This window comes from Mobula birostris, chromosome 16, assembly GCF_030028105.1.
Source record: "Mobula birostris isolate sMobBir1 chromosome 16, sMobBir1.hap1, whole genome shotgun sequence".
Classification (NCBI taxonomy): Eukaryota; Metazoa; Chordata; class Chondrichthyes; order Myliobatiformes; family Myliobatidae; genus Mobula; species Mobula birostris.
In genome coordinates, this window is record NC_092385.1 from 12,875,770 (window position 1) to 12,895,177 (window position 19,408).

The 19,408-nt window shown below is 41.0% G+C and overlaps 1 protein-coding gene across 7 annotated transcripts in view; it reads left to right on the forward strand.

Moving 5' to 3' along the window:
• atp2b2 (ATPase plasma membrane Ca2+ transporting 2) overlaps nt 1–19,408 on the forward strand; it is a 933,917-nt gene that overhangs the window by 350,127 nt on the left and 564,382 nt on the right. For all 7 annotated transcript variants that reach the window (XM_072280310.1, XM_072280309.1, XM_072280312.1 and 4 more), the window contains one exon: nt 533–591. The gene's annotated coding sequence lies outside the window, so the exon portion shown is untranslated. The remainder of the gene's footprint in view (nt 1–532; nt 592–19,408) is intronic.

Here is a 19,408-nt window from a genome sequence, read left to right on the forward strand (position 1 = left end):
TTCTAATGACTAACGTTAGCTACCACAAGCATTTTATTTAAATTCAAAATAATTTTAACCACTGAGTTCTGTTGTGTTGATGCCATATTAGTCAAAGGACCCTTTGGTATAAAGGATAGTTGCTCACATTACTTTGGAGTTCAGTTTTGTCTCTGGACTAAGTTTGTACTGGAGTCTGAAGCATGGAAGTTCTTATGGAGTGAAAATTGAATATCCATGAGTAGATGGCTGGCAACTTGATACTATTTGGCCTCTTCAATCTCTTTAGCAAGTTGTGTCTGAGGAAAATCTGTCAGTGATTGTCCAAGTCAGCTTTATCTTCTTTTGCAGGTACAGGTTATATCAGGGAAACCTTGCATATTGCTGCATGGATGGCACTCATTGTTGTACTAGCACATCTCCATAAAAGCTGATTCTTATGCAACATTACCATGCTATTAGACTTCATAGCTTTTACTGAGCCTAGTCCACTTGACTGTCCATTGATATAAGGAATTTGGCCTGAAATGTTGACTTCTGTTCATTTCCATAGATGCTGCCTGACTTGCTGAGTTCCTCCAGCATTTTGTGTGTGTCGCTTGAAGTGATCTGGTAAGTACCCATAATAACGAGGACCTCAGTAAGAAAGACATCAGATCATTCACATGACAGTTTTCTTAATAATTGGCTTTGTCCCTTGGATTGAAAAATGGATAGACGGGTGTTTACTTAATGGAAAACCTCCATTCATTCTTCAAGTATACGCTGAAATAATATTCTCTAGTCACATTAATTCTCTGTCCACTTCTGACCTCTCTTGTCCTTAACCTCCTACGCTGTTTCTATGAAGCTCAACATAAGCCAAACAAATCACAATTCATTTTCTGACTAAGCCTCTGGACAATTGTTTTGTAATGATATTTTACAGTATTTTCCTTAAGTGCCTTCAGATACTGCTCCTCCTATCTTCACCTCTTCCAATCCAGCATTTTATTTTTATTTGGCCCATCACTTTCATCCTCTTGTGTCATTTAATCTCTTCTTGCCTTTCACTCCATCAAACACCTTTTATTCTGTTTCTTCCCCCCTCCCCCCAACCCCTGTTTGTGTTATTCAATTCCACCGTGAGTGGAAGTGGTATGGATGGCAGTGTCTGTGTTTGCGGTGATGTAGGTAATTATTAACAGAATTCCAAGTTCTGTTTTAATGTTAAGGTATAAGAATTCAAAGAATCAGGAATCATTCTTGGGATGGTTGTGAATTTATCTGCAATAATTGAACGTCTATGCTACTGGTGCCATGGTACACACTTGGCCGCGCCAGCCTCCGTGGTTTAGGTGCTGCAATTCTCTGGCGTATTAATAGTTGGCGCAGTCCCTTTAAGGATTCTGGCACGCTCCTCTAATTTGTGGCCATGATTTGGCACCAAGATTTGGATATTTAAAGAGCGCCTGAACTCTGGTTCGGTGCTCAATCATCAGCTCATCTTTGGCTTAGTCTGCGATTGCATTTAGGATTTCTGTCTCATTTGGATTCTCGTCCAGTCTCGCCCAGTTCTTGTCTAGCATCTAATTCAGAAACCTGTTCTCGCCTCAGTCTCAAAATCATGTCTCGATTCCAGTCTCGGATACTCCAGCACATGGGTCCTTACCATCCTCGCCTAGCCCTCTCGTCCCAACTGACTAGTCAGGATCAGCATAAGGCTTATTGTTACTGATACATGCCATGAAATATATTGCTTTGCAGCAGCGGCACAATGAAAATTAAAAAAGAAAGTTACAGAAATAAATTAACAGTGCAAAAGAGCAAACAATAAGGTAGTGTACATGGCTCACAGTGTTCTGTTCAGAAAGCTGACGGCAGAAGGGAAGAAGCTTTTTGTAAAATCTTGAATGTGGGTCTTCAGGCTCCTCTACTCCCTCCCTGATGGTCATAATGAGAAGAAGGCATGTCCCAGGTGGTGAGGGTCTTTAAGGATCGATGCTGCCTTCTCTCCTAGATTTGTTACCATTCCTTGAAAATTTTATCTAATTAAGTGGTTGAGACTGATATTTTATCTTGGTCATTGTCAATCTGTCATTCAATTCTCTTTTTACTCACTGTTAAAATAATATAGTTGCTGGCTTAGATGCTGCCTGACCTGCTAAGTTCCTTTAGCATTTTGTGTGTGTTACAGCATCTGCAGAATCTCTTCTGTCGGTGGGTTCCCAATCCAGTCCACAGGGTATTAAGAGTCCCCAATGATATTTTAGACTGAACCCACACATAAACCAGATGATAGAGATGACATGATTTCTGCCATGAAACTTTATGGATCATATTTCTGCTGCACAGTCACCAGCATTCAACAAGACCAATCTAGTTGAAGAATTATCAATGACGACCAAAATTTATCAACTCCTTTAAATTCATCAGATTATTGAAAGTAACTGAATGGAAATAGTTATGACTTGTCTATGGAAAACATTATGCCAATGATAACCTCATGCGGAGGTGAACACTTACCATTTGACAGTGAAAGTTAGCTACTTATGAGACCCCTCAGGGCCGTTCCAGCATAGTGGTTCACATATTTCTGGTATACGAAACAAAACAGAAGAATGAACTTAATACAACAAATCAGCCTTCCATTTGATTCTTCAGCAAAGTTATGGAAGAAATTATAAGTGGTACGGTGGCATAGTGGTTAGCACAATGCTTTACAGCATGGGCGACCCAGGTTCAGTTCCTACTCCTGCCCATGATTGCAAGGGTTTCCTCCAGGTGCTCCGGTTTCCTCCCACAGTCCAAGGACGTATCAGTTGATAGGTTAATTTCTCATTGTAAATTGTGCTGTGATTAGGCTAGGATTGAATTGGGGGATTGCTGGGCGGTGTGGCTTGAAGGGCCAGAGGGGTCTACTCTGCACGGTATGCCAATATATAAATAATTAAGTCTGTTAACAATAATGTTATTAAGTAGCACCTAACTCACCAATAATTTGATCACCAGTGCTCAGTTTTAGTTTCATTAGTAAGACATGGCTCCAGTCCTCATTATTGATTGGCTTACAACACAAATAGGAGGAAAGTGAATAGCCTTGACATCAATGCAGCTAACCAGGAAGGGTGGTACAGAGAAGTGCTGGAATAACTGAAAACCATGAAGAGAAAAGTCCTCACCAGCTGAAATCACCTTGCGTAAAGGAAGGTAGTTGTGATGGTTGGAGTATCTGCAGGACCTCTGTACGGGATTTGGAGACGACAGCATGGTAGGCCGAACAGTCTTCAGATGGTTCAACCTTGATCTTCTGACCCTATACAGTTGAAAGTAAGGTCATTCGTCATGTTCATTCTTGATGCTTCAAGCAACGAAATGGTCTGTGTGTACAAGCAGCAAGACCAGGATCTGGGTTTGGGCTGTCAATTGCCAAGTGATATCTAGGACACAAATGTCAGGCACTGGCCACTCACCCACCACTCTATAGTATTCATCATCATCATTATTAAGTGCCGTGTCATATGACGCAGGCGATCATGGTCTCACCTTCTACAGAACTGTGTGCCATTGCCTTCTTCTGGGCGGTGTCCTTACAAGACGGGTGACCCCAGCCGTTATCAATACTCTTCAGAGATTGTCTGCCTGGCATCACTGGTCGCATAACCAGGAACTGTGACATGCACTAGCTACTCATACAACCCTCCACAACCTGCTCCCATGGCTTCATGTGACTCTGATTCGGCGGGGTGGGGGGTGGGGGTCTAAGCAGGTGCTTGGCCTTGCCCAAGGGTGATCTGTAGGCTAGTGGAGGGAATGAGCACCTTATACCTCCTTTCTTAGAGACGTATCTCCCCCCTCCCAACCAGCTATAGGGTTACCAGTCTCAAAGCCAACATAAGATCCAGCACTAAAGTTACAGTTATAAATACACCAGCTCTAAGCACTATGATTGCAAAACCAGGCCAGATACAGGATAACCTGCAGTAATCCCATGATCCATTGAAACTGTTCCACCTTCCATAAAGTATAAAATAAGGGGTATGAAGGAAAACTCTCCTCCTGCTGGATAACTGCAGTATCAACAAATCTGATGAGATTGAATTCCACATGATCAGCATTCCTACCCCTAGTAAGCTGACCATGATCTTCTTTCCCTCTCTGTGAACTAAGGCTACAGTGTGTGCCATCCACGAGATATCCCTCGCAACTTGCTAAGGCTGTTTCTGTAGAAAGCTCCTTAACATTCATTTGAGGCCATACTAATATTCATTTAGGGACAAAAGCAGACAATAAATGGGGTTATCACTATCTCCAAGTCGCTGTCTAATTCTAAACTAGAAATATAGTATCATTCCTTCATCATAGAATAGGTGACTTGCAACTTTCTTTTCTGCTGAAGAGAATTCATACTGGCCTTATTAATGACACCCACGTTGAATAACTTACTCTTAAAATTAATTCAGTGATGCTAAATTTCTCTCTGGTTGAGAACATAAATAATTGAATCTGGAATAAGAAAATGTGAGATCTGGGATACATTGAAAATTCCGCCACCATAAAGCTACCTTGATCTTTAATCTTTCAGTGAGTCCAGTAGAAGTTGGGTTTAGAAACGAAAGTAAACTGAGTAACGTGTACTTAATTGAAGAGGAAATTAAGCTTAATGACATATTTATTATTTCCCTGGGCTATATTAACAATAAATAAATCAATTTAAATAACATGCAAATCTACCATGATGCCGCGATACAAATTACACTGTGACTAAGTCAAGAACCATAAATGTATTGAATGCCTATTTATTGTTTAAGATTAAACTTAGAGCAGCACATTTAGCGTAATGCTTTACAGTTACCAGTAAAATGGGTTCAACTCCCACAATTGCCTATAAGGAGTTGGTATGTTCTCCCTGTGACTTCATGGATTTCCTCCCATAGTCCAAAGACATACCGGTTGGTAGGTTAATTGGGCATTGTAAATTGTCCTGTGATTAGGGTAGGATTAAATCAGGGGATTGATGTGCAGCGTGGCTCAATGGGCTGGAAGGGCCTATTCTGTGCTGAATCTCGATAAATAAAACAGTTTTATTGAAGTAGGAGTATTGTATTCACCAGGCAAAATAAGCAATAAGTTTTTCAGAAAAAAGTGCATTGCCAACTAAATGATACTACTGTCAAGATCATGTTTCTTTATTCACAATTACCTTATATGTTGACAGGAAAGTTAAATGCCAGACTCAAAAAGTATGAAAATGGTCTTTATTAAAAAATTCTTCATAAAGCAGAGAATTTTACCCCTAGATACTAATAAGTATAATTCAACAGATTCATACTTCATTTTTGCTTTTAAGCTAAGTCTTGCAAGTGTAATTGAGATAACCATATTGCTAAAGCCAAAGGCAATAAAAAGGAGTCTTGCACATACTGCAGAAAATAAATCCAATTAATACAGTATATTAAATGTTTTTGGAAGATTAAGAACAGTGAAGGGTGCTAATAATATATTGAATAATACCCATTCTTGGAATGAGTTCTTTGGAAGCCTCGGGCAACTCAAATTTTCAGATTTTTAAAACTAATTGAATTAATAGTATCACTAAATCTTTAAAGAAAGATTGTGAACTCATTGAAAGATTATTAATCAATTGCAGTACAAGTCACTACTTTTAGGGTATTTGCAAATGAATACAGCTGTTGATTAGAAAACCTCAGAAATGTTCAGGAGCGTCAGTGCATTAAAGACGTTGACTTGCAGCCATGACCTACCGCAACCAATGTGGGAAGGCTAGATGTAGGCAGTTTCTGATTTGATACAGAACATTTTCCACTGGCATCTAAATGGAAGTTAAGTATTAATGCTAACAGAGTGTTTATGCATTGTATATATGATCTTGGTATTGCTGAGCTGCAGTCAACATTCACTGCATAGTTAAAATGTTGGGAGACTTTAGACAGCCATGCACTGTTTTGCCAAATTGAATTCATAAGACTTTATACTTCAATTTACCAGGCAAAGTTAAAGATGTTTAAAATAGTTGCAAATACTATTCTGCAATTGGTGCTTGAATGGATGTAATGATGTTGTAGGAATTATGATATAGCAGCTTTTCTCAATCTTTTCGCCCCAGAGGAACCCTTGAAGTAATTTTCAGGTCTCATCATAGCACAAAAGGAAGCCATCAACTGACATATGGGAATGGGAACTCCTGCTTAAAAATTATTATATCTACAGCTCATGGTACTGTAATAAATATAGAGTATAGGGCTTAGGAATATCTTACAGTGATGGGAAAATACTTTTTTTTTCCTTTTTTTATCTCTTTCTCATTCAAAGATTCAAAGTACATTTATTATCAAAGTATGTAGGTAGAATATAACCCTGAGATTCATCTTCCCGCGGTCAGCCACAAAACAAAGAAACACCAATGGAACCCGTTCAAAGAAAATATTAAACACCCAACGCGCAAGAAAAGAACAAATTGTGCAGAAAGTGAAAAAATGAGCCAAGTACACACAGCATGTTAAACATCAAACCACAGTGTCCTTGAAACAGTCTAGTAATATTCAGTTTAGTTCAGTTCAATTTTGTGTTGTGTCTTTCGTTGCTTGCAGGCTGCAGAGCCAATCCACCAGCTCAAAATCATAGAAACCATAGAAACTGCAGCACAGAAACAGGCTTTTTGGCCCTTCTTGGCTGTGCCGAACCATTTTCTGCCTAGTCCCATTGACCTGCACACGGACCATATCCCTCCATACACCTCCCATCTGTCCAATTTATTCTTAAATGTTAAAAAAAACCCGCATTTACCACCTCGTCTATAGAAACCTCAAGCCTTCCCTTGATTTCAATTTGATTGTGGGTGATTTGTCCTCGGCCACAACTCACCCTCCCATGCTAGATCTTCCTTCTTCTGATCTTATAAAAATATCATGTAAAATAAAACGTTCAAAGGTTTATTTTATTATCAAAGAATTTATGTATAATACAATTCTGCTATTCGCTTCTCCAGATAGACATGATAGCAATAAAAATAGAGTAACCAGAAACACATACATCATAAACTGCGGAGTCCTCTAAAAATGAAGCCAATTCACCAGTTTAATACCACTGCACTATTTTAATTTATTTCTGATTACAGATATTCAAGTATTAAAAATGTATAGGAAAGAAAGATGTTTTCCATGGCTCCTTGATCATATTTTATGTCCTCTTTGCTCTTTTTACATCCACATATAGATTCAGTCATAACATATTTTGCTTTTGCTTTTTCTTTTTTATGATGATCTATACAAGCTCATGTTCAAATGTACTGATCAAGGCACAAATACACAAGAAAACAAAAAATTAGGAGGAGTTATAGGCCTCAAGCCTTCCCTTGATTTCAATTTAATTGTGGGTGATTTGTCCTCGGCCACAACTCACCCTCCCATGCTAGATCTTCCTTCTTCTGATCTTATAAAAATATATTTACCTCTACTTCAGGGGCAGAGATTCACCATACATTCAGTAAAGTTAGAAATAAATCAGTTTTCAGGTATAGAGAGAAGGAGGGAACTAAAACTCAGGTCCATTACAGATTGAAAGGCAAGAAATTACCTTGCATAAGCACTAGTATATTGCAGTTGATTTGCTAGGCATATTGCAGCTCGTAAGTCTCTCTACGGTGCAATGATTTCAGAAAATGTGCATTTATTGAGATTTATTTCACTCTTATTCAGAATACCTTGGACTAACTATTTTTCTTTTCACAATGCACCATTTTCAACCTGTGTTCTATTCTCTGCATTGTTCCATAACACCCTTATCATTTCTTGTGTCACTTAACCTCTCCTGTTGAGCATTTTATAAAATCTTTCTTTTCTATTTCTTATTCCTCCTCCTCCCCCTCTTCCTCCTTTCTTTGTATCTCATGTTTATGTCTGCATTTTCCAATTCTGCTGAAAGCTCATTGACCTGAAGCATTAACTCTAATTCTTTGTCTGATGTGCTCAATATTTTGAAGATATTCTGCTTTGAGATTTTCAGCATCCTGTGTGTTTTGCTTTTCCCACAAAAAAAAGTTCCTAATTGACTAAACAGTGCAGTTATTTGGCTATGGGTGTACCAGAACTAAGTGTTTATTTGTTCATTTACAAGACCTGGTCATCACTGGCAAGTCTAATATTTCTTGTCCACTTCTAACTGCCTTTAAGGAGGTTGGGGACTAGTGACAACGAGTGACTGAAGAAACATTTGCAAGTAAGGATTCAAGTTGCAACATAAATTTCCGACTTTAAACCTAATGCTTCGACTGATATGTCATATGCTTTGTTAACCACTCTATCAACCTGCATAGCCACTAGTTAATAATCTGCAGATGGTGGTATTCCACGTGCAGTTGTTCATTTTGATGATAAGTGTCATGGCCTGGGGAAGAACTGTTGGAGTAGCTTGAGTGAGTAATAATATTGTAGTTTGTAGATTGGACATGCACGATAGCTGATATATACTTCTGAAGAAGAGATTGAGTGTTTAGTTTGGTTGACGGAACAGCAATTAAGCAGGCTGCCCTGTCCTAGTTTGGAGGTTCTTGAAAATAGTTGATGCTACACTCATCCAGGCAAGTGGAAGTTGTTCTCTCTCACTTCTGACATATGCCTTGAGATGGTAGTTAGTCCTAGTGTTATCAATAACTCAGCCACTTGCTACAGGATACCCTGATTCTGATCTGTTATTGTAGCCACAGTTGAGTTGAATTTCTGGTACTGGAACACACCCAATGATTCAGGAACAGCTTCTTCCCCTCTGCTATCAAATTTCTGAATGGACATTGAACTCATGAACACTGTCTCACTACCTTTTATTTTCTCTTTTTGCACTACCTATTTAATTTAACTATATACACCCTATCCTCATTATATGCGAGGGATACTTTCCTCAAAGTTGACGCATAATGTGAAATCACATAATGTGAAATCACATAATGTGAACAATTACTTAAATGGAGAAAATAGGGATGCCTTCCAGAGGGCTTCCTAAATATGTTTTATCTGTAACTTATTCACATTTTTATACCAATACAACATAAAAGCAGTACTACAAGACAACATTTGTATTATATTTGATCAATTTAAGATAATATTCAATGTAATAAATCATCCTCTGGTGTACAGTACTCACCAACAATGGCAGGTGTGTTCGCTCTGGGAGATGAGTGGTTGTTGTGGTGTTGGGCAGCTTTACACAGATAAGGTGGATGGTTGTGGTCGTCAGGATAATATCAAGCACAGCAAGGGGTGAAGGAAGACTCAAAGAACTCTTAGAACTGCCGGCAGCAGAAAGATTATAGTGATTTGCATAAAGTGGTTAGGGTTGTTTGCTTGGCAGCATTTTGTTTTTCAGCATAAATCTGCTTGTAGGGAAGAAGGGTTGACAGCAGGGAACGACTGAAATGCTGACACCGTTCTAAACGTGGGTCTATGTCCATCACCATTTGTGCCAAGTGTTCCGACTTCCACCATTCTCTCACCGTTGGTAAACTCCCGGGATTTTCACAATCGTCTGTTGCTTGCAACATCTGAGAGATAGTTCGCCGTAAAAACAAATACGTACGCCTTGAATGTGGATCACACCAATCGAGTGGTTGAATCAGCGATGTTGTGTTGAAGGGCAGGAAACGCACTGTTATGTTAGGATGAATGCTGTCCAAATGTTTAGGATGGACTGGCGCATTGTCAAGCAACAAAAGAACTTTAAAGGCAAGATTCTGTTCCCGGCAGTAGCATCCCAAAGCTGTGTTACCTTCAGCTGATGCTGCGCTGTTTATAATTTTCAACTTTTTTTCAAGTGTTGAAGCGGTTCTCTGCTGCTTGGCTGACGGCCCAACACATGACATCGGACGCTAAGGAGGCATAATTAAATATTTCAAGCACAAAATCACTGCACCATAGGTAAAACCAACAGAAGTTTAAGATCGCACATCCACACCTTGCTGAGACCAATGCGACAGTGGCAGGAGAGAGATTGTAAGGCGCGCGCACCTGACTTGTATTGGCGGGAAAGCGGTGCCTCTCGTCCCAACGGTGAGACTGTGAGGGGGACGCACCTGACTTGTATTGGCGGGAAAGCGGTGCCCCTCGTCCCAACGGTGAGACTGTGAGGGGCGCGCACCTGACTTGTATTGGCGGGAAAGCGGTGCCCCTCGTCCCAACGGTGAGACTGTGAGGGGCGCGCACCTGACTTGTATTGGCGGGAAAGCGGTGCCCCTCGTCCCAACGGTGAGACTGTGAGGGGCGCGCACCTGACTTGTATTGGCGGGAAAGCGGTGCCCCTCGTCCCAACGGTGAGACTCTGACGGGCGCGCACCTGACTTGTATTGGCGGGAAAGCGGTGCCCCTCGTCCCAACGGTGAGACTCTGACGGGCGCGCACCTGACTTGTATTGGCGGGAAAGCGGTGCCCCTCGTCCCAACGGTGAGACTGTGAGGGGCGCGCACCTGACTTGTACTGGCGGGAAAGCGGTGCCCCTCGTCCCAACGGTGAGACTGTGAGGGGCGCGCACGTGACTTGTACTGGCGGGAAAGCGGTGCCCCTCGTCCCAACAGTGAGACTCTGACGGGCGCGCACGTGACTTGTACTGGCGGGAAAGCGGTGCCTCTCGTCCCAACAGTGAGACTGTGAGGGGTGCGCAAGGCAGTGCTCCTCGCATAACTGTGAATTTTGGACACATATAACAAGACGTTGGTAGAAATAGGTGCCTCGCATAACTGTGAATCTGCATAGTCTGAAGACGCAGATAACGAGAATAGTGTGTGTGTGTGTGTGTGTGTGTGTATACTGTGATTTTCTGTTTTTATTATCACATGTTGCAATATACTGCTGCTACATAACAAGAACTTTCACAATGTAAATTAGTGATATAATTCTGATTATGATAGTAATGCTACTGAATATTAAGACTAAGTGGTTAAACTCTCTGTTGTTTGGCGTGTGCATTGCTTGGCACATTAGTGATTTTAATGTTATGTTGTCTTGGCCTTGCTGTATGCAGGCATAGATTGCTTCATTTGCCAAGGAGTTGTTCTAGCTGAAACAATGTTTAGAACATGTCATTGTATGAATTCTTCTTTGCAATTAGGTAAAATAGAAAGTAGCATTCAGAATAATGACCTAAATTTAATTATTCAGGAAACTAAAGTATTTAGGTGAAACCACTAAGTACTTTAAAGTTTTAGACTGTGATATTTGGTTTCAAAATGAATTTGGAGGGCTGACTTAAATACTGAGACTGAGACCTAACAATAATGAAGGACCAGTGGTTGTTTTCCTTATGGCTACTTGACTCTCCTGTAAAATTAAAATGAGGCGGTTTACTACCACTCTCCTGCACAGTACTCTATTCTACCCATGAGTCTCCTGTGACCTTTTACCCCAGCCTTCAATTTTACATATTTAGATCTTAATGTATCAATGCATCAGGACATTCTTTTCAGAGTATTACACAACGTCAGCTTAATATTTTCTAACATTGTATTTTGAAAAGCTTTTATTGTATTTTTTTTACCAAATTTGAGGTGAAATACAAAATTGAGGTGCAAAATATTAATTTTGAGAAACAAGTATTTTCCCTTTATGTATTGTGCAATGTTGGCATCCTCAATTTTCAGATCAAAAAGGGAATATCTTACTTAGTATCTTCTCAGTTCATAGTTTGCAGAGGAATCTTGCACCACTCTTTTATTACATCTCATCAATTTCTGTATCAGTTTCCATTTCGCACAGAACGCCTTTAAGTAATCTCATAGGTAGATGTTCACATTCTGTATCGATCTAAATATAACCTTCTGCTGGGAGATTCAGCTCTAAGATGGTGGACTGGGAATATCCAAAACAAGCTGTGGTGACTTGTTTATCAAATTGATTAATTTTGGTTTTTACATTTTATATGTTGGACATGGAAATTTTTGACTAAGCGAGCATTTATTTCCCACTGCTTGAACTAGGTGGCTCATGAGGGTATTCCTGAGACCTGTTAAGAGTCAAGCAAGTTACTTAGGTCTGGAAATATATTTGGATTTGTCCAGCAAAAGGATGGTTGATTACTTTCCTAGATGGATACTTAATCCTATCGTTCCTCAAATTTTGATGAATCGGGAAGGCTGGCAGGTATCGCATACAAAAATCAGTCAGCATTATTTAATATTTATGGTTACGTTTATCTTGTTGGCGGTAAAATGTGTAGGTATATATATAGGTGAACCTATAGCCTCATTTTCAAGGACTCTACAAGTCACATTCTCAGTATTATTTATTTACACAATTCATTTTCATTTGCACATTGGTTGTTTATCAATCTTTATTTAGGTATAGTTTTTCATAAATTCTATTTTATATCTTTAATTTTCCTGTAAATGCCTATGAAAACTGAATCTCAAGGTAGTTTACAGTGACATATCCATACTTTGATAATAAATTTACTTTGACTTAGAGGTAAACAGTTGGTGCATGTTCAGTATAATCTTGATAGGCTTTTAGAAGGCATTAGCCATCATCATTATCATTATGTGCTGCATTATATGACATGGCTGACCAAGGTCGCATGACTGTGATTGTTCTTGGCAAATTTTTCTACAGAAGTGGTTTGCCATTGCCTTCTCCTGGGCAGTGTCTTCACAGAACGAGTAACCCCATACTCTTCAGCGATTGTCTGCCTAGTTTCAATGGTTGCATAACGGAGCTTGTGATATGCAACAGCAGCTCATACGACCACCCACAATTGCTCCCATGGCTTCACATGACCCTGATTGGTGGGGGGTGGGGTGGGGTGCTGCACCTCACCCAAGGGTGACCTACGGGCTAGAGGAGGGAAGGAGTGCCTTACACCTCCTTTGGTAGAAATATATCTCCACCCTCCCACCTGAAATTTGCCAGATAATAATGATTTTAGTAAACTTGTTTTAATGAGTGATATTTCATTTATTTGTTACTTACAAATAAGGGAAGCAGAAAAATACAGTGAATGCAAAGCAAAACAAGTATCATTTTAAAAGATAAAAGCAATATGCAACCAAAGTGCATGAGGACTTCATGTTTTTTTCTCAATAATTGTGTAGAAAATATTTATTTTTTCCCTTTGAAGTCACTCGCAATCCCAGTATATATTGCCTATCCCTAATTATCCTTGAGATGGTTGTGGTAAAAAGGATTCTCAAGTCACGTCAGTCGGTGTTGACCAAAGTACTCCCATAGTGCTGTTAAGGAGGGAATTCTTGGTTTTTGACCCAGCAACTGTGAAAGAATGGCAAAATATTCCTAAATCAAAATAGTGTGTGGCTTCACAAAAATTACTGCATGGAAGAAAGTTGACCAGTTTAATAGGATTTGACTAGTTCTATACAAGAGCAGGCCAACTAATTCTGTTCTGGCTGTCTTTCACCTTAGTTCAGCAATGTTACTTTCCTTTCATATTTAGAGGAAAAAATGCACTTTTAGCTCTTGTCCAGTTCCTTTAAGAATGTAATAAATTAATCTTGCTGTCATCCATCAATAGAATATGCATTTCATTTGACAAACAAACTCTTCTCAGGCTTCCAGCCAAGTACAGGTATCAATTTTAACTGATGTTTCAGTGACAAACTCTGCCATCTTCATCACAGATGATGCCTGGGCATGTCTAGTCTTTTGGTATTTATATCCCTGTCTTCCATCCTTCCAGATTGGTTAGTCCTTATCCAGTCAGGTTTCCGCTGTCCCACCTTGTTTACAATCAAATTCCAGTTCTTACTTAGAGCGAGTCCTTTGTTAAAAAATTTTTCCTCCAGTTTTATTTCAATGGCTTCCTTCACCAGGCGGTATCAAAAGCTATTAGTGTGGCACAGTAGTTTTCTGCCGTCGCAGTCAATCCTATGGCCATTGCAAATTTCAGAGAACTACTGTGGATTCCAGGAACAAAAGCAGTGCGTGCGAATCTCATGGCGAGAAGGTTGCTAGTATTTGATTGCTTGTGAGATTGCTCTGCTACCAGAGAGGGGAGAGCCTGCCTCTGTGCTCAGAGAATGCTGCCCAGGGTTTTGCATTTTGTATATGAATATGAATATGAACTCAGTCTTTGGACTATGGACTTTCCATCAGTCTTATAATTTTTTATATTCTGTGTTTTTTGTCCAATCTTTCTTGATTTTTTTGTGTGGGAGAGGGGTATTTTGGGGGTCAATGTACCTGTTCCGTTTTCGCGTCCAAGAGTCTGGTATTTTATAACTGTAATAAAGGGCATGTTGTAGGTGCATTAGAAGTTCAGGAAATGGGAGAAAATTGACACAGTCTAGTGCAGAGGTTCCCAACATGGGTTCCTCAGAATGGTATGGGTCCTTCACATAAAAAGTTTGGGAGTCCATGGTCTAGAATGAAGCATTGGAGAAGAGGTAAGGTTAGGAATGAGGGGGAAAGGGAAGAAAGATCAAGTCAAGTCGCTTTTATTGTCATTTCAACCATAACTGCTGGTACAGTACACAGTAAAAACGAAACAACGTTCCTCCAGGACCATGGTGCTACATGAAACAACACAAAAATACACTAGACTACCTGAAACCACACAAAACTACACTAGACTTCAGGCCTACACGAGACTACATAAAGTGCACAAAACAGTTACAATAATTAATAAACAAGACAAAAGGCAAAGGACAAATTAAAATATAATAATAAATGATGTAAATGTAAACAATGTAAAGAATGTTTTAGCAGGAATTGAGAAAGAAATGAGCAAAAATTGCAAAGGGAGTGGAGTGGTGTTCAGTTGAGTGTGTGTGTTTGTGTGTGTGTGTGTGTGTGTAGTTTGGTGTCAGACGACTGGGAATTGAGGAGTCTAATGGCTTGGGGTAAGAAACTGTTACACAGTCTGGTCGTGAGAGCCCAAATGCTTCAGTACCTTTTGCCAGATGGCAGGAGGGAGAGGAGTTTGTATGAGGGGTGCGTGGGGTCCTTCACAATGCTGTTAGCTTTGCGGATGCAGCATGTGGTGTAAACGTCTGTAATGGCGGGAAGAGAGACACCGATGATCCCTTCAGCTGACCTCACTATCCGCTGAACTGAACATTGATGGCTCCTCCATAGAGATCGTTAAGAGCACCAAATTTCTTGGTGTTCACCTGGCGGAGAATCTCACCTGGTCCCTCAACACCAGCTCCATAGCCAAGAAAGCCCAGCAGCATCTCTACTTTCTGCGAAGGCTGAAAAATGTCCATTTTCCACCCCCCATCCTCACCACATTCTACAGAGGATGTATCAAGAGTATCCTGAGCAGCTGCATTACTGCCTGGTTTGGAAATTGCACCGTCTAGGATCGCAAGACCCCGACACTGGAATTCAAGAGTTATTGAAGTTCAAACAAAGGGGTTTGACTTTCCACAGATACTGCCTGACCTACTGAATGCTTCAGATTTAAAGCATTACAACTTTTGATTTTCTTCTATAAAATAGTCTTACACTTGTGCTCCTGGATGTGGCTATTAATATAACTCAGGGTCCCTTAAGAATTTTTTGCAGCTCTCTCAAGCTGACCTGTCCTCTTCAATGATTTATGCATTTTTACTTCGGATCTTTGTACTCCTGCATCCTTTTTTTCATAGTTGTGCCCTCTAATTTTTATTGCCTCTGTTTATTCATCCAAAATGAGGGACTTTGCATTGAATTTCATCAATCACCAGCTTGTCTATATCCATGTCACATATGGTGTTATCTTCCTCACAATCTTGGACAAATTCAGAAATTGTGCCCTGCTCACTTATTTATTGAGAAAAGCAGTGTCCTCAAAATGGCACCTGGGGAAAACCACTGTACACTTTCCTCCAGACCAAAAGTAAAACTGTTCTCGATTACATCCTGTCATTTAATCCATTTTACACCTGTACTGCTCTTACCCCATTTATTCCATCCTGTTGATGAAATTTTTATGTTTCTCTTTATCAGATGCCTCATATTCAGTATTGTGGGGATGAGGAAGAATTTCTTTAGCCAGAGAGTGGTGAATCTGTGGAATTTGTTGAAATAGGCAGCTGTGGAGGCCAAGTTATTGGGCATATTTAAGGCAGAAGTTGATAGGTTCTTGTTTAATCAGGGCATGAAAGGTTACCTGGAGAAGGCAGGAGAATCGAGCTAAGAGGGAAAATGGATCAGCAATGATAAAATGGTGGAGCAGACTCGATGGGCCAAATAGCCCAATTCTGCTCCTATATCTTAGGGTGTAATGGAGGGTCCATATTAGATTATTAGATTATGAAGACACGCAGTCCTCTTTTATTGTCATTTAGTAATGCATGCATTAAGAAATGATACAATATTTCCTCCGGTGTGATATCACAAAACACAGGACAGACCAAGACTGAAAAAACTAACAAAACCACATAATTATAACATATAGTTACGACAGTGCAACAATACCATAACTTGATGAAGAACAGTCCATGGCACAGTAAAAAGTTCGAAGTCTCTCGAAAGTCCCACATCTCACGCAGATGGGAGAAGGAAGAAAAACTCTCCCTGCCATGCCTGACCACAGTCCGACTCTGAGTCGTCCGAAAACTTTGAGCCTCCGATCAGCCCTCCGACACTGAGTGCCGAGCACCATCTCTATCCAGACGATCTGACCTCAATCTCAGTCGCCAGCAGCAGGCAAAGCAGGGGATTTTGGGGCCTTCCCTCGGAAGATTCTCGATTGCCCAGTAACAGCGGCAGCGAACCTGCGTTTCAGAAATTTCTCCAGACGTTCCTCTGTGCTTTCATGTCTGTCTCCATCAAATCAGAATTGTCCACGGCCCCTATTTAACGGATACGATATCATTTTCACCGGAGGGTTGTGCGCGCGCATGGCGCGCTGCTACCTTCTCCTCCAGCCTCATACCCCCAACAGCTTTGTGTTACATCTTAAAACTCTTTCAATCAAGTTAAACAAACAGAATTTACATTTTGCTTCCATTAATTAATTCATACTTGACTTGTCCAAATGATTGCTAACTCTGACCCTGATTATTTTTGGAATTTTCCTCAGGCTTTCAGTTACTTGCATAAGAACTTATACATGGCGATCTTCCCATGCATCTGATGCTCAATAGTCTTAGGTGATAGAAATTGTGAGTATGGAAGTTACCATAAATACAAAAATTGATCAGAACTGGATTTGCCACATCAAGTGATTTACCTACTGATTCCCGAGAGCCTTCACCCAGCATCAATTAGACACCACATAGGAGTGATTTCATTGGCTTCATTTTTATTCACTATCGTGGTCATTCTGTGCCATGGGTGGTCATGGTCTGATGCTGCCTGACGGGCTCAGTCCCTCCAGCATTTTGTGTGCTTGCTTTGGATTTCCAGCATCTGCAGACTTTATCCGTGACCATGATTTTTCTTGGCAAAGTTTTCTAGAAAAGTGTTTTGCCATTGCCTTCTTCTGGGCACTCTCTTTACAAAACATTATCAATACTCTTCAGACATTGTCTGCCTGGTGTCAGTAGCCATATAACTAGGAATCGTGATATGAACTAGCTGCTTACACAACCATTCACCACCACCTCACGTGACTCTGATTGCAGTTGGAAGGGGTGTTACGCCTTGCCCAAGGGTGCCCCTTAGGCTAGCACAGGGAAAGGATGCCTTACACCTCCTTTTGAAGAGGTGTATCTCCACTCTGCCACCTATCAATTTTGTAAGGCGATCTTATTGAGATCCTAGGAGAAATTCTGCTTTAATGTAGGCAGATTTACTGCCATCTCATTCCTGGAAATAAACTTGATTTCCATGTTTAAATCAATGGCATTATTAGGTCTAAGGTTGCATCAGCGAGCGTTAATTCCATTTACTGGCACTTGGTGAACTCATCATTCTGTTTACAAATGTCTGGTGGAATGGGAATTGACTGGAGTGGATGAGGTAATTTAATATTTTGTCTATCATTGTTACAGGATGGCAGGGTGGAGATAAGTCTCTAGCAAGGGAGGAATAAGGCAGGTTACCCTTGGATAAGGTGCAGCAACTGATTAGCCCCCTGATCAGGGTCACGTGAAGCCATAGGAGCAGGTGATGATAGTCGTATGAGCAGCCGGTGCATATCACAAGTCCTGGTTATGCAACCACTCATGCCAGGCAGACAATCTCTGAAGAAAATTGATAACGTCTAGAGTCACCTGTCTTGCAAAGACACTGCCCAGAAGAAAGCAATGACAAGCCACTTCTGTAGAAAAATTTGCCAAGAACAATATGGTCGTGGAAAGACTGTGATCATGACTGTGAAAGGTTGTATTCTACGCAAGATTCGAACAGAAGGGAAGCGTCCCGCTCCCTCCGGATGAACCGGACCTGGTGGCATCGAGATTCATCGTCACCGAGAAGGACGTTAGAAGGGCCTTCCTGAAGATAAATCCAACTAAGGTGACGGGCCCAGATGGCATCCCAGGACGGGTTCTCTGGGCCTGTGTAAACGAGCTAGCTGGAGTGTTTGCTGACATCTTCAACTGCTCCTTGCTTCAGTCTAAGATCCCCTCGTGTGTTAAGAACGCAACGATAATCCCAGTGCCGAAGAAGAGCAAGGTGGCATGCCTGAATGACTATCAACCTGTGGCTCTGACATCAATTGCTATGAAGTGCTTCAAGAGATTGGGCATGGCACACATCAACCACAGCCTACCGGTCAACCTCGATGCTTTGTAATTCGCCTACCGGAGCAACAGGTCAACGGCAGATGCCATCTCTCTGGCCCTACATTCCTCCTTAGAACACCTGGAGAATAAAGACGCATATGTAAGGCTCCTTTTCATTGACTACAGCTCTGCCTTTAATACCATCGTTGCAAGTAAACTGACTCCTAAGCTCTGGAACCTGGGCCTTAGCACTCAGATCTGCAGCTGGATCTTCAACTTCGTCAGAGACAGGACCCAGGCTGTAAAAATAGGGGACAAGCTCTCCTCTACAATTATTCTGACCACTGGAGCCCCACAAGGCTGTGTACTCAGCCCTCTGCTGTACTCACTGTACACCCATGATTGTGTAGCCAAGTTTCCATCAAACTCAATATATAAGTTTGCTGATGACACAACAATTGTAGGCCGTATCTCGAGTAATGATGAGTTTGAGTACAGAGAGGAAATTAAGAACCTGGTGGCATGATGCGAAGACAATAACCTATCCCTCAACGTCAGCAAGACGAAGGAATTGGTTGTTGACCTCAGAAGGAGTAGCGGACCGCACGACCCAATTTACATCGGTGGTGCGCAAGTGGAACAGGTCAAAAGCTTTAAGTTCCTCGGGGTCAATATGACAAATGACCTGACTTGGTCCAACCAAGCAGAGTTCACTGCCAAGAAGGCCCACCAGCGCCTTTACTTCCTGAGAAAACTCAAGAAATTTGGCCTGTCCCCTAAAACCCTCACTAATTTTTATAGGTGCACCGTAGAAAGCATTCTTCTAGGGTGCATCACAAC